Source organism: Orycteropus afer, unplaced genomic scaffold (genome assembly GCF_000298275.1).
Source record: "Orycteropus afer afer isolate SDZICR_OR568_19922 unplaced genomic scaffold, OryAfe1.0 scaffold00089, whole genome shotgun sequence".
Taxonomy (NCBI): Eukaryota; Metazoa; Chordata; class Mammalia; order Tubulidentata; family Orycteropodidae; genus Orycteropus; species Orycteropus afer.
Window position 1 is genome coordinate 259,855 of NW_006921676.1, and position 13,717 is coordinate 273,571.

Sequence of the window (13,717 nt, forward strand, 5' to 3'; positions counted from 1 at the left end):
GATACCACCTGAGAAACCCAAGGAGGGGTCGCTATGAGTCGGGGCCAACTCGACGGCACATAACAACAACAACAACAAATACCTTAAGAGTGGTATCTTATTTAACAAACACAGAAACAAAGTCACATAAATAAGAAGACACTACATGAGGATCTACCTAAAAAGTCAAGGAACACCAACAGATGGCCAGGGCTATCAAAGCTGAAAGAGACAAGAAAGGATCAGCCAATCTTAGAGACAGTATATAGCCTGCCAACACACTGAATTCAGCCCAAACATAAATGTCTCTTCTTTAAAGCCACCCACTTTCTGGCATTTTGTTATGGGTAACCCTTGAAACCTAAACAGTTTTTCATCTACTATCGGGTTACACAGTGGTATAGTTAATATAGGAAAGTCAAGATAAATGATTATTTCTTTTTATTTACTAGTTTTAAAAATAGTTATTTTCCAAGGATCAGCCAAAGGCATCCAAGGAATTTTTTGTATTACATGCATATTAGTTTTCTATTGCTGTCATAACAAATGACAACAAACTTAGCAGTTGAAAAGAACATAACTTTACTATCTTTCAAAATTCTGTAGATCTGAAGTCCAAAACAAATGTGTCAGGTAAAATCAAAGCTTTCAGCAGGGCTCATTCCCTACTAGAGGCTCTAGCAAAGAATCTGCTTCCAAGCTCATTCTGGTTGTTGGTAGAATTCAGTTCCACATGGATGTAAGACTGAGGTGACCATTGTTTTGTTGGCGGTTAGCTGGAGGTCGTTCTCAGCTTGTAGACACCATATCTTGCCTCAGGTCCTTCTTTGTTTTCAAAGCCAGGATTATGAGTTAAGTCCTGCTCATACTTCAAATCTCTCCTGCTGCCTCTTCTGACTTTTCTCTCTGACTGGCTTTTCTAATTTTCTCTTCCAATTTTTGGTACCATTGTGACTACACTGGGCCCACTTGGATAATCAAGACAATCTCCTCACCTTAAGGTTCATATCCTTAATTTTGTCTGCAAAGGCCCTTTGCCATGTCATGTAACCTATTCATTGGCTCTAGGAATTAGGGCATTGATAACTTTGGAGGACTGTTATTTGGCCTACCAGTATATATATATATATATATATATATATATATATATATATATATATATACACACATTTGAAAAAGACAGAAATACATCAAAATAATACAATTCCTGTGTGATGGACTTTTCCTTATATACTTGTGCTTAGTCTAAATTTTCTACAATATATGCATAATACTCATAATTATACCTCTTGAAGTTGTAAAGAAAGAACATGGGATTGGTGGACAGGCAGATGTTGGTTGAAATCCCAGCTCTACCACTGATTAGCTGTACAATCTTGGACAAGTTATTGATCAAGTAACCCTCAGTTTCCTCATATTTATAAGGATAATAATTATTCCTTCCTAATAAAATTGTGGAAGCTCTGGTGGCATAGCACCTAAGGCATTTGACTGCTAACCAAAAGTCTGGTACTTCAAACCCACCAGCCACTCCTTGGAAGGAAGACTGGGCAATCTACTTCCATAGAGATACCACCTGAGAAACCCAAGGAGGGGTCGCTATGAATTAGAAGAAGACAAAAGTTTGTAAAGGATCTAACATAAAAAGACCTGTAAGAAACATTAGTTATCTTCCCACTTCCTTCCTAAAGTTGACCACACTGTGTTGTCATTGTTAGTTGGCATCAAGCCTTACTTCCAAGGGACCTCGGTGTGGGTTTGAATCACTAACCATTCAGTTAGCAGTCCAGTGCTTATCCATTTGCACCACTCAGGAACTCCTGATCATACCATAATCTCAGGAATATGGTCTAAATACTAATACCACCAATTTGTCAGTAGTGCCCTATGTGTTGCTATAATGTTGAACAGGTTTCAGCATAATTTCCAGAGTAAGACTGACAGGGAAGAAAAGCTAATATCTAAAAAAAGAAAGATGTATTCCCAAAAATCAACCAGTGAAAAACCCTGTGGATTACAATGGTCTCATCTATAACCAATCATGGAGATGGTGAGAACTGGGAGGCATTTCATTCTGTTGTGCATGGGGTTGCTATGTGTTGGGAGCCAATTCAATGGCAGCTAACAACAACCCTTTTAGATACATTATAAACACAGCTGCTTTTTATATTAGAAAATTTTTTCCATAATCATTTATCTTTCATTTTCTGAAAACATAGTGAGTCTCCATCCTAAAAGGCTCAACTCACTTTGTAAGCAGAAGTCAGCATGAAAAGTGGCTTTGATAAGCTGGGACACCTAATTCTGTCACCCACTCCACAGAGAAGCTAGGACAGATTCTTTTATTCAATTTCCAACAACCATTTACTGTTACATCTATGAGTCAGATTCCACTTGATGGCAGTGAGTTTGCTTTGGTTTTTGGTATTCTGTAAGGAAAGTTCTATCACTCTCTTTATTCAACAGGTAAAATGAGCTAATGTATAAAAGGCCCTAAAGCCCAACACATGGCAAATTAAAGTGTTCAGTAAATGTCAAACTACTATCATTGTCATAATTAGTAGTAGCAGTAAATGTCTTCTAGAATCCCAGTAGCCAATAATTCTGTAGTAATAGTGGCCCACTCTTCCTGCTTTCCTCATTTTTCTGCCATTAAAAATTCTCTTCCATTCTCAACCCATGAGGAACCCTCCACCTGAAGACAGTATAGCCATGACCACCGAGTTGGAGAAACAAAAACAGCTGAAAGAAGTGGCAGGGATCCCCCTGTAGGCTACAACTGTGGACAACTGGAGCCAGATCCAGAAATTTGAGGCCAAGCCAGATGATCTTCTCATCTGTACCTACCCTAAATCAGGTGATTGTGGGGAGGGGCAGCAAAGACCTCTGACCTGTTCAGTCAGCATGGGTTTCTCATATAACTTAGAATTCTCCTGGAAAGAACATTAGCATTTATTCAAGAATGCTGCTCCTTATTATTCCACAAGGGTGTTTGCTCTCGAGTACCCCTGAATTTAGTCAGAAACAAACACAGAACTTATGATATGGCCTGGATTGTAGTTGGGTGGATGTGTTGTGAGGCCCTGCCTCTGCCATTTCCTCTAACAGCTGTCTCCAAGGCAAAAAAGGAAAAAGAAATCCTGGTTCCCATGGAGATACAAAGTCCATCTCCAAAGGATGAGTTTTTCCTGTAGAGATGTCCACATCTATCACCTTTTACAAGATTCTGACTTGAGGGACATTATTGAAGCAAACACCAGTCAGTACCCTAGTTTCCTATTTACTCAGGATGCATAGGGGCAGCTTATTTAATAAGTTTCTGCTTTTCACCCTTTCATCTGGGCCTCAGGGTCAACTTGGATTCAGGAAATTGTGGACATGATTGAACAAAATGGGGACTTGGAGAAATGTCAGCGAGCAATCATTCAACACCGCCATCCATTCATTGAGTGGGCACGTCCACCCCAACCCTCTGGTAAGAGCTCCTATCACACTGACTTTTCTCCTTTCTTTCTTTCACTTAATCTTTTTCTTTCTCTATCCCTCTTGTCTATGTCTTTACCTTCTTTCTTCTGCTTCTTTGTCTCTTTTCTTTCTAATTTTTATTTCTTTTTCCATTTCCCATGTTTTTTTTCCTTTTTTCTCTCTTTCATTTCCCCTTCTACTTTTATCACACGTTCTCTCCTTTATTCTTCCTGTCCTCCTATTTTGACACACTATCTAAGACTTTTTGGCAGAAGTGAATCAGCAAATAAGGATCTACATTAGTGTCAGCTAGGTCTTAACTTCTTCTTAAACACTCCCCCTGGTTATGTGCAATTATAGAACACACAGAGAAAGCACAAAATTGTTAAGAGGAATTCACACCTATCTTTTCTCCTTACCCCATCGCATAAGAGCTTGATACAACCAAAGCTAAATGCCCTGACAATTGTACCTGATAACTGGCAAAATATAACTAAAGACATTTATGTTCGGTACAGTGACCTTTTACTAGGTAATGCTCAACCTGGAAGAGTTTTTGTCTTCAGAATGACAACCAGAAGGTAAAATAAGCCATTCCAGGTGACTGGAAACTGCAGGAATATTTTGCAAAACAAACATTGATGAAGTGCCTCCATCCCTATGTTTCAGCATTGCACAGATCACTGTAATAGAAAAACAGAAACAGAAGTAGCTACCACTATGAAAATATAGTCGAAACAACTTCAGCATTAAAGACTGGAGAAATTGGTTTACAGAGGTCTAATAAATCTCTGACAAATTCCCTGAGATAAAATGTTCCTGAGTGATGCACAGAAAAAGCTTGTAACCTCGGCAAGGGTGCGTCTTCAATTTAGAATATCCTTGAGGCCTACTAATTTTCCTTATGATCCCTACCTACCAGCCCATCTGACTCCTCTGGGTTTCTAATTTTCTGACTGCCTCCCTAGTCAGTTCCTGAATAAATGACCAATGAAAACAGCCTTGCAATCCAGTGCCTGGCCATGGCCCTGCTCTTTACTATCTTTGTGGTTCTGACTCCATACACAGTCTAAACTCTGCTTCCTTAATTATGATCCCACTCCATGTGTAACCAGGACCTTCCACTTATGTTTGTGTCTGATCTTCTGACCTTTAAGAAGGAAGATGGTGTCAAGGCTAAGGACTAACCATAACCCATTGCCTTTGAGTCAACTCTGACTCATAGGTATTCCTTAGGACTACTAGGGTTTAAATCATGACTCCACCACACACTTCAAGGTGTTTAGCAAGTTCATTAACTTTTCAGTTTCTTCATCTTCAGAATATGGGTAGAACTAGTGACTACCTCAAAGGTTGTTGTGAAGATAAAATCAGTCAATATATGTAAAAAGCTTAGAATAGCATCTGGCACATGGTAGCTACTATCAAGTATTAATGACAAAAAAAACAACAACCCTACTGCCATCCAGTCATTTCCAACTCATAGAGACCCTATAGGACTGAGTAGAACTTCCTCATAGGCTTTCCAAGGCTATAAATCTTTATGAAAACAGACTGCCTCATCTTTCTACCACAGAGCAGCTGATGGGTTCTATCCACCCACCCTTTGGTTAGCAGCCAAGAGCTTTAACCACTACACCACTAGAGCTCTATCAAGTATTAGGTGTTATTAATTAACAACCCCTTTAGGATAATTCCTTGTCTCATGACCCCATGTGTTCATGAATCATACAAGCTCAGATTTTTATTTTATTTCTACATTCTGTCCCTGTCACCATTGTCTTACCTCTGACAATCTGGGAGCTCAAAGAGAGAAAAAACCTAAGTAAGATTCCTAACAAGATATTCTTGATAGTGTGGAGCAGAATCCAATCACTAACTCAGCATAAGAAACAGGATAGATTCTCTTAAGTCAAAACCAACAGCTATATAATTTTGAGAAATGATAGTAACCAATACCCCAGCATAGCCGGTCATACAGATGCTAAGATGGTTCTTAGCCAGTGATGGTTCTTGATGAACAAAAGTGCTAAAGCAGTAACAGATTACAAACAGCTACAGGCTATAGGGTCTTTACAGCCACAAACAGGAACATACTAAATGGGCACTCAGCTGGAAATGGTTTTATTTCAGAGTAGATAATCCCTATACCACAGAGGTAAAAAGTACCATCAAGGAGAAGAGAGTAGTTCCTGAAATATACTGATGTTTGTTAGTCAAGTGTACCAATTACCTTTACAGAGAATCTTGTATGGGATTATTAATGTACAATTTAAAAAAAAAAATTGCTGGCACCTTTAAAAAATAAGCAAATGACTTGAATAGACATATCTCTAAAAAGGATGATACAAGTGGACAATAAACACATGAAAAACGTTCAACATCATTAGTCATTGTTCTTAGGTGCCGTTGAGTCAGCTCTGACTTACAGTGACCCTATGTGCAACCGAATGAAACACTGCCCAATTGTGTGCCGTTAATCATTAACTTTCACTGTCATTGAGATGGATCTGACTCAGAGCAACCCCTCCTTGGTTTTCTGAGGTGGTATAGTTACAGAAGCAGATTGCCCAATCTTCCTTCCCAGGAGTGACTGGTGGGTTTGAACCGCCAGCCTTCTGGTTAGCAGTCAAATGCCTTAGGCACTATGGCACCAGAGCTCCTCATTGGTCATTAGGGAAATGCAAAATCAAAACCATAATGAAATACAACTGTATATCCATTAGAATGATTATAAGAAAAAAATGAAAAACAGAAAATAACAACTGTTGGTTAGAATGTAGGAAAATTGGAACCCATTGTGCCTTGCTGGTGGGAATGTAAGATGGTACAGATGTCGTGGAAAACAGTTTGGTGCTTCCTTAAAAAAATTAAGCATAGAATTCCCCTATGACTCAGCAATTCCACTCCTAGTTACACATACAAAAGATATGAAAACAGGGATTCGAACAGATATTTGTACACCAATATTCGTAGCAGCATTACTCACAAAAACTAAAAGCAATAAACAACCTAAGTATCCATCAAAGAAAGAATGATAAACAAAATTTGGTATATCCATATGATACAATGTTATTCAACCATAAAAAGAAAAGAAATTCTTATGGATAGTACACTATGTGGATGAACCTTGGAAATGTGCTGAGTGAAATAAGACAGACACAAAAAGACAAAATTGTGTGATTTCCTTCATATGGAATAGCTGTTGTTGTTGCTGTTGTTAGGTGCCATCGAGTTGGCTTCAACTCATAGTGACCCTATGCACAACAGAATGAAACATTGCCCAGTCCTGTGCCATCCTTACAATCCTTGCTATGCTTGAGCTCATTGTTGCAGCCAGTGTGTGAATCTATCTTGTTGAAGGTCTTTACTTTTTTCCCTGTCCCTCTTCTTTACCATGTATGGTACTTAAGGCTATATGCCAACTTGCCTGGGCCTGGTTTTGAGCAGCTGGGCAGCTGGTTGCAGTTATTCCCCATGATGAGACTGGCAATCAGCTCCATGGTGGAATCTGCCACAAGTAGCTGAGCAGCTTCTTTAGAGATGTGATTGACATCCTGTATATAAGGAGAACCTTTGGGAATGGTCTCTAGCTTATGCTACACTTGGACCTTGCATGGAGCTGAGTCATTATTCAGCAGCTTGACATGCTTTGCTGATCTTGGGACATTTTCTGGACTTGAATTAGTGGGCTTCTCTGTTGTTTGGTAATATTCTGTGCCTTTTTACCTGTCAGCCTTGGGTCTGTCGGCCTCAGCAGCCAGTAGCTACCTGAATGAAGAAAGCCTCCAGCTGTAGTGGGCCAGTAACAGAAGCCCAAATTTGAGGAGCTTTCACCCAGCCCACAGAACCTGGCACTTTGAACTTGGATTTCTAACATCCAAAAACTGTAAGAATAAATTCCTGTTTGTTGAAGCCATACCATTTGTGGTATATTCCTGTCAGAGTGGCACTAGGTAACCAAAACACCATGCATGATATCTTTCTTCACAGACTGGTCCCTTCTTACAACATGACAAAAGTAGGTAAGTTGAAGTCTGGCCATTCTCACTTCTAAGGATTGTTCCTGCTACACTTCTTTGAGGATAGATTTGTTCGTTCTTCTGGCAGCTCATGGCATTTTCAGTAGTCTTCACCAACACCACAGTTCAAAGGCCTCAATTCTTCTTTGGTCTTCCTTATTCAATATTCACCACTCGTCTGTCTGTTTGTTGTACTGTGGTGGATTGTGTGTTGCTGCAAGGCTGAAAGCTGTGCCACTGATATTTCAAATACCAGCAGGGTCACCTAACATGGACAGGTTTCAGCGGAGCTTCCAGATTAAGAGAGACGAGGAAGAAGGATTAGGCTATCCACTTCTGAAAAAAATTGGCCACTGAAAACATTATAATTAGCAGTGAAATACTGTCTGATATATTATGGTCCCTTAAACAAGATGGATTGACACAGTGGCTACAACAATGAACTCAAGCATATCCAGGATTGTGAGGATGGCATAAGACTGGGCAGTGTTTCATTCTGTTGTGCATAGGGTCACTGTGAGTTGAAGCCAACTCGACGGCACCTAACAATAGCAATGACAGATATTCCATATGAAGGAAATCACACAATTTTGTCCTTTTGTGTCTCTTTTATTTCATTCAACACAGTATTTCCAAGGTTCATCCATATTGCATTATCTATAAGAAGAGACTCTGGTGGCATAGTGCCTAAGGCATTTGACTGCCAACCAGAAGGCTGGAGGTTCAAACCCACCAGCCACTTTTCTTCAGAAGGAAGACTGGGCAACCTACTTCTGTAGAGATACCACCTTGGAAACCCAAGAGGGGGTCACTATGAGTTGGATCTAACTCAACGTCAGTGCGTTTTGTGTTTGTTTGTTTGTTTGTTTATGGAAGAGACAAGAGACAAGAGACTAGCCAGAATTATTATATCTATCAGTGGAGGCTTCTGTTTTTCTATAATGCTGAACAGGTTTCAGAGGCATTTCCAGGCTAAGATGGACTAGGAAGAAAGACAATCTACTTCTGAAAAATCAGCCAGTGAAAATCCTATGGATCACAACAATCTAATCACATTGCACATGGGCTCGCCATGAGTCTGGAGATGACTCAAAAGCAACTAACAACAACAACATGTTAGTTAGAGGTTAGCACAGAGTGATAGTGTTAAGGTAGCGAGGTGAGTGGTGAGGGGAAGATGGGGCCAAAGAACAATTCCTGGAAAAAGTGCTACCTGAAATGATAAGCTGTCATTGTTATTGTTGAGTATATGTCTATTTTGCAAGCTCCAAGAATCATGTTCTATTTAACTTTGTATTCCCACATAGCCATACTCACAAATGTTGATTTAGTAGGTAATTGCTGAATTGATTTATCCCCCACAGTCATTTGTCACTTGGCTCAACATCCAGGCCTAAGCTCCCACAGGTGATAAAGACAAACTGTGATTCCCTATATCCTCTTCTTCCCTGCTAGGGGGGCTTGGGAATGAAATTGCTGCCTGAGGGAGGCCTGTGCTTCTCAAACTGGAGGCTAAGTGGCCGTGGCAGTGTGCAGGTGAGATGATACAAATCCAATGAAATTTTCTGGAGCACTGATTTGAGAGAGAGAACACAAACAACCCACATAACTTTGGGAATATTAGTAGACCGCTTTAGGTGAAGTCCCAAACACAGAATTCCCCTCTGTAGGAGTTATTCAGCAGAGAAGTTTGGAGTTGGAGCTGGACTAGGCCTGCCAAGAGAGCTGGATGGCAGGGAGAAGAGTGTTGTTGCCTTCTTGTCACCAGTAGGAAAGATGATAGTGAGAAGACTATGATGACTCGATGAAGACTAAGCCACTTTTAGGCTCAGTCTGGCTATTACCCAAGGGACAATAAGTCAGTTGTAATCTTAAAAAAAAAAAAAAAAGATGAGAGCCATTAGTACCAAAAGGATAGGTTACAAATCTGAAGGTCAGACTTTCTAACAAAGTCTGGGTCTTGCTCCCCAGTTTGGAAATGGCAGTCTAATTCTACCTGTCCTTTGCATTTTATCCTCTATGCCCACTTATATTTCTCTCATATTTTTCACCTCTTTGTTACTCTATATTGTGTTTGTTAAGCTCTATCACTATATTTCATTTCAGCTATGTCCTGCTATTAAGCTTATTTAACCTCAAACTTACTTCTTGTTGTTGTTATGTGCCGTTGAGTCAGCCCCGACTCATAACGACCCCTCCTTGGGTTTCCGAGGCAGTATCACTACAGAAGTAGGATTGCCCAACCTTCTTTCTGAAACTTATTTAGCAATCCTCAAAGATAATGAGGAACCCAGAGGGGAGTGGCATCAAGCTATAACAAAATCAAAAGGTGGCAACAGTACACCCAAAATGAGAAGCAGGTGAATGGAAAGGGATCTTTTCAGCAGGCTCCTTTCTACTTCTTACCCCCATCTCTGGAAAACCAGACACTGACAAGAGTAGTCCTCACCCATCAGTCAGCTCAGCCCAGTGCACAAGGATCTGTACACATTGCTTAGGACATGAGACCCCATCACTTTCTAGACCCTCATGGTACACAGAGCAGGTGGGAAATTCAGTGTAGGAGGTTGCTTCATAGTATAAATTGTTGATTCACATTCAAAGTGAAATGTTATTTTATGATCAGTTCTTTTTCTTTCTTTCTTTTTCCTTTTTAAAATTTTTATTGTGGTTTGGCTGAAAGTTTACAGAGCAAATTCATTTTCCATGCAGCAGTTCGTACACATTTTGTTTCATGGCACTGACTGCAGTTCCCCACAACGTAACAGCTCTCTTCCCACTCCCTTCCTATAGTTACCTCTTCCCTGTGTACTTCTTTCCTATGCATTCCTGCCCCCCCCCACCCCCGCAAGCTATTTCCCTGTGAAAATACTGCCCTTCTTGTTAGAGCTCCATCAGCACTCAAGACCACGCCACACACCAGGGTACCCAACAGGAGATTTTATTCGAAAAGGTGCCTGCGCCGAGGAAGGACAGAAGAAGAAGAGAAAAGAGGAAGAGGAGAGGAGAGAGAGTTCTTATATAGACCCGGGTTTAGGAGGTTGTACGTCAGAGCTGGGGGAAGGGGTCTTAACCTATCATAAGCTATGTTGCCTTTTAAAATTCACGCCTTGAAGGAAACTCAGTTTCAACTTCCTTTAACTGACTTATGACCTTTTGCGGCGCAGCAGGGAATGAAGAAGAACCCGGAAGAGCCACACAAGATGGCGTGGCATATCTCTAACACTTCTGTTCTCCCAAGATTGATCATTCTAGGAGTAGTATGTACCTTATGATCAGTTCTTTTGAACTTTTTGAAAATACCCCATTCCATTTATCCAGTCTTCTGAACATTTATGCAGAAGGGATTAATACCCATCAACTATGTGTCAGGGTCCGAATATAACAGTGTCACCTAAGAGCATCTTTTTATTTCAGATCCTTAGAGCTATTTTAATTATCAGCAATAAATCTACTCTGCTCATTCCCTGGCGTAATTTGCATAAATTATGCAAATTATCTGATTCCCACACTGTACTAAGCTACTTAGAGAACAAAGACTGTGTCTTCTTTATGTTTTTTGTCTTTCCTCTAACCCCAGTTTAACACAAAAATTGCATAGAACAATGTTCAATAGATATTTTAAATGAGACAGTGGAAATCATAACTCAAATGCCATAAAATATATATATTTTTTGCAAATTAAACAAATTAATGAAATACTCTCCAGGCACCTGTAGCCATCTGCTATAGAACACACTAGAATTTGAACGGGCTTATTGTCAAGAGACGATCGGTTTCTGGTCTTGGTTAGCTTTGCCTCAAACAAGATGTCCCTTGTTTCAGTATTTTCATTCTTAAAGTGAAGGGTTAGAGTAAACTAACTCTAAACTCCCTTCTAGCTCTTAAGTTTCATGATTCTACAAAACTGAAAGTAGTATCAGTAATCCTACTATTAAAATCCCAAAAGGAAATCCTGAGACTAACGGGAAGATAGGTAGGTGAAGGGGTGTTCTGGGAAAGAGCAAGAACATAAGTTCCCTAGGCAGCACTTGTACTATGCAGATGTTTCCTCTTGACTTGTTTTTCAGGTGTGGAAAAAGCCAACGTAATGCCCTCTCCAAGGATATTAAGGACTCATCTTCCCATTCAGCTGTTGCCTCCATCTTTCTGGGAAAACAACTGCAAGGTAACACAAAGACAGTCTACTTCAGTGACAGAAGGGGAAACTAAGTTTATTGAGATCAAATCCTACAGAGCCAAACTCAGAACATCTGTCATCACATTTACTTGCCTACTATCTCTAAAGTATTGAGGGTTTGTCAGCAATAAGAAAAAATGTGTTTTCTTAAGAAACCTCTTGAGTTTCAACTAAGACATGAAGACATATGGATTGTGAAGAAAGAAGTAGAGACTGGAGGAGGCAGTTACTGCCTGGCTCTGAAAAAGAAGGAGAGAAAAGATGGTTCTCAAAGGCTGAGGTGATGGAAAGGCCACCTAAATAGAGCAGAGGAGAAAGTAAGTAAGAGAAAAGCACTCAAGACTTTTCGAAAGGGTACGTAGATGGAGCTATGTTCTTGTAGAAAACACTTCACCTCAGCCTCTAGCAGACTCTGGGATCATAAAAGCAGGGATTTTATTTTATTTTTTTCTATATTCCAGTGACGTAGAACTTCCTCCACCACTCATCTGTCACTTTTTCATACTGTGGTGGCTTGCATGTTGCTGTGAGGCTAGAGTCTATGCCATTAGTATTAAAAATACCAGTGGAGTCACCCATGGTAGACAGGTTTCAGCAGAGCTTCCAGACTAAGAAAGACTTGGAAAGAAGGACAGGGCCACCCACTTCTGAAAAGAAAAACTGGCCACAGAATACCTATTGAGTAGCAGTGAAACAGTGTCTGATACGTTACTAGAAAGTTTTATGAATAGCAACAACAACAAGAGAAACAACAACAAGTGAAACATAGGCTAATATAGTGCCAAAAGACAAGCCCTTCAGGTTGGAACAAATTCAAAATATGACTGGAGAAGTGCTACCTCCTCAAAGTAGAGTCAAACTTAAAGATGTAGATGGAGTAAAGCTTTCAGGATCTTCATTTGCTGATGGGGCCCAATTCAAAATGGAAAGAAACAATGCCAAACATCCATTAATAATCACAATGTAGAATGTACAAAGTATGAATCTTGGAAAAATGGAAGTTGTCAAAAATGAAATGGAATCAATATCCTAGGCTTTAGTGAGCTGAAATGGACTGGAATTGGCCATCGTGAATCAGAAAATCACATGGTCTACTATGCCAGAAATGACAAATTGAAGAGGAAGGGTGCCTTGTCACATATGTCATCAAAAGAAACATATCAAAACCAATCCTGAAGTACAATGCTATCAGTGACATTTGCCTCCATTTGCCTCCAAGGAAGATCAGTTAATACTACTATTATTCAAATTTATTCAGCAACTACTAAAGCAAAAGATGAAGAAACTTCTGCAGGCTGAAATTGACCAAACATGCAATCAAGATAGGATTATTATACTGATTGCAATGTGAAAGTTGGAAACAAAGAAGAATCATTAGTAGTTGAAAAATATGGCCTTGTGATAGAAATAACACTGGAGATCACATGATAGATTTTTGCAAGACTAACAGCTTATTCATTGCAAATACCTTTTTTCAACACCATAAATGCCAACTTCAACATGTACCATGCAGACAGAATACACAGGAATCAGATTGACTACATCTATAGAAAGAATCTGTGGAGAAGCTCAGTATCATCAGTCAAAACAAGACCAGGAGCTAACTGTGGAACGGACCATCAATTGCTCATATGCAAGTTCAGATTTAAGCTGAAAAAAATTAAAAGAAGCCCATGAGAGCCAAAATACAACCTTGATTGTACCCCAACTGAATTTAGAGACCATTTGAAGAACAGATTTGATGCACTGAATACCAATGACCAAAGACCAGATGAGTTGTGGGATAAAATCAAGAACATCATACATGAAGAAAGCAAAAAGTTATTTGAAAAAACAGGAAAGGAAGTAAAGACCAAAATGGATGTCAGAAGAGGCTCTGAAACTTCCTCTTAAATGGAAAGTAGCTACAATGAATAGAAGAAATACTGAAATAAAAGAGCTGAACAGAAGATTTCAAAGCAGCTTGAGAAGACAAAGTCAATTATTATGATGAAAAAAAGAGATGTTAAAAATGAGTTTGAAGCAGCAATGAGGTAAAAGCCAGCCAGAGATTAAAAAGCTTATTATTATT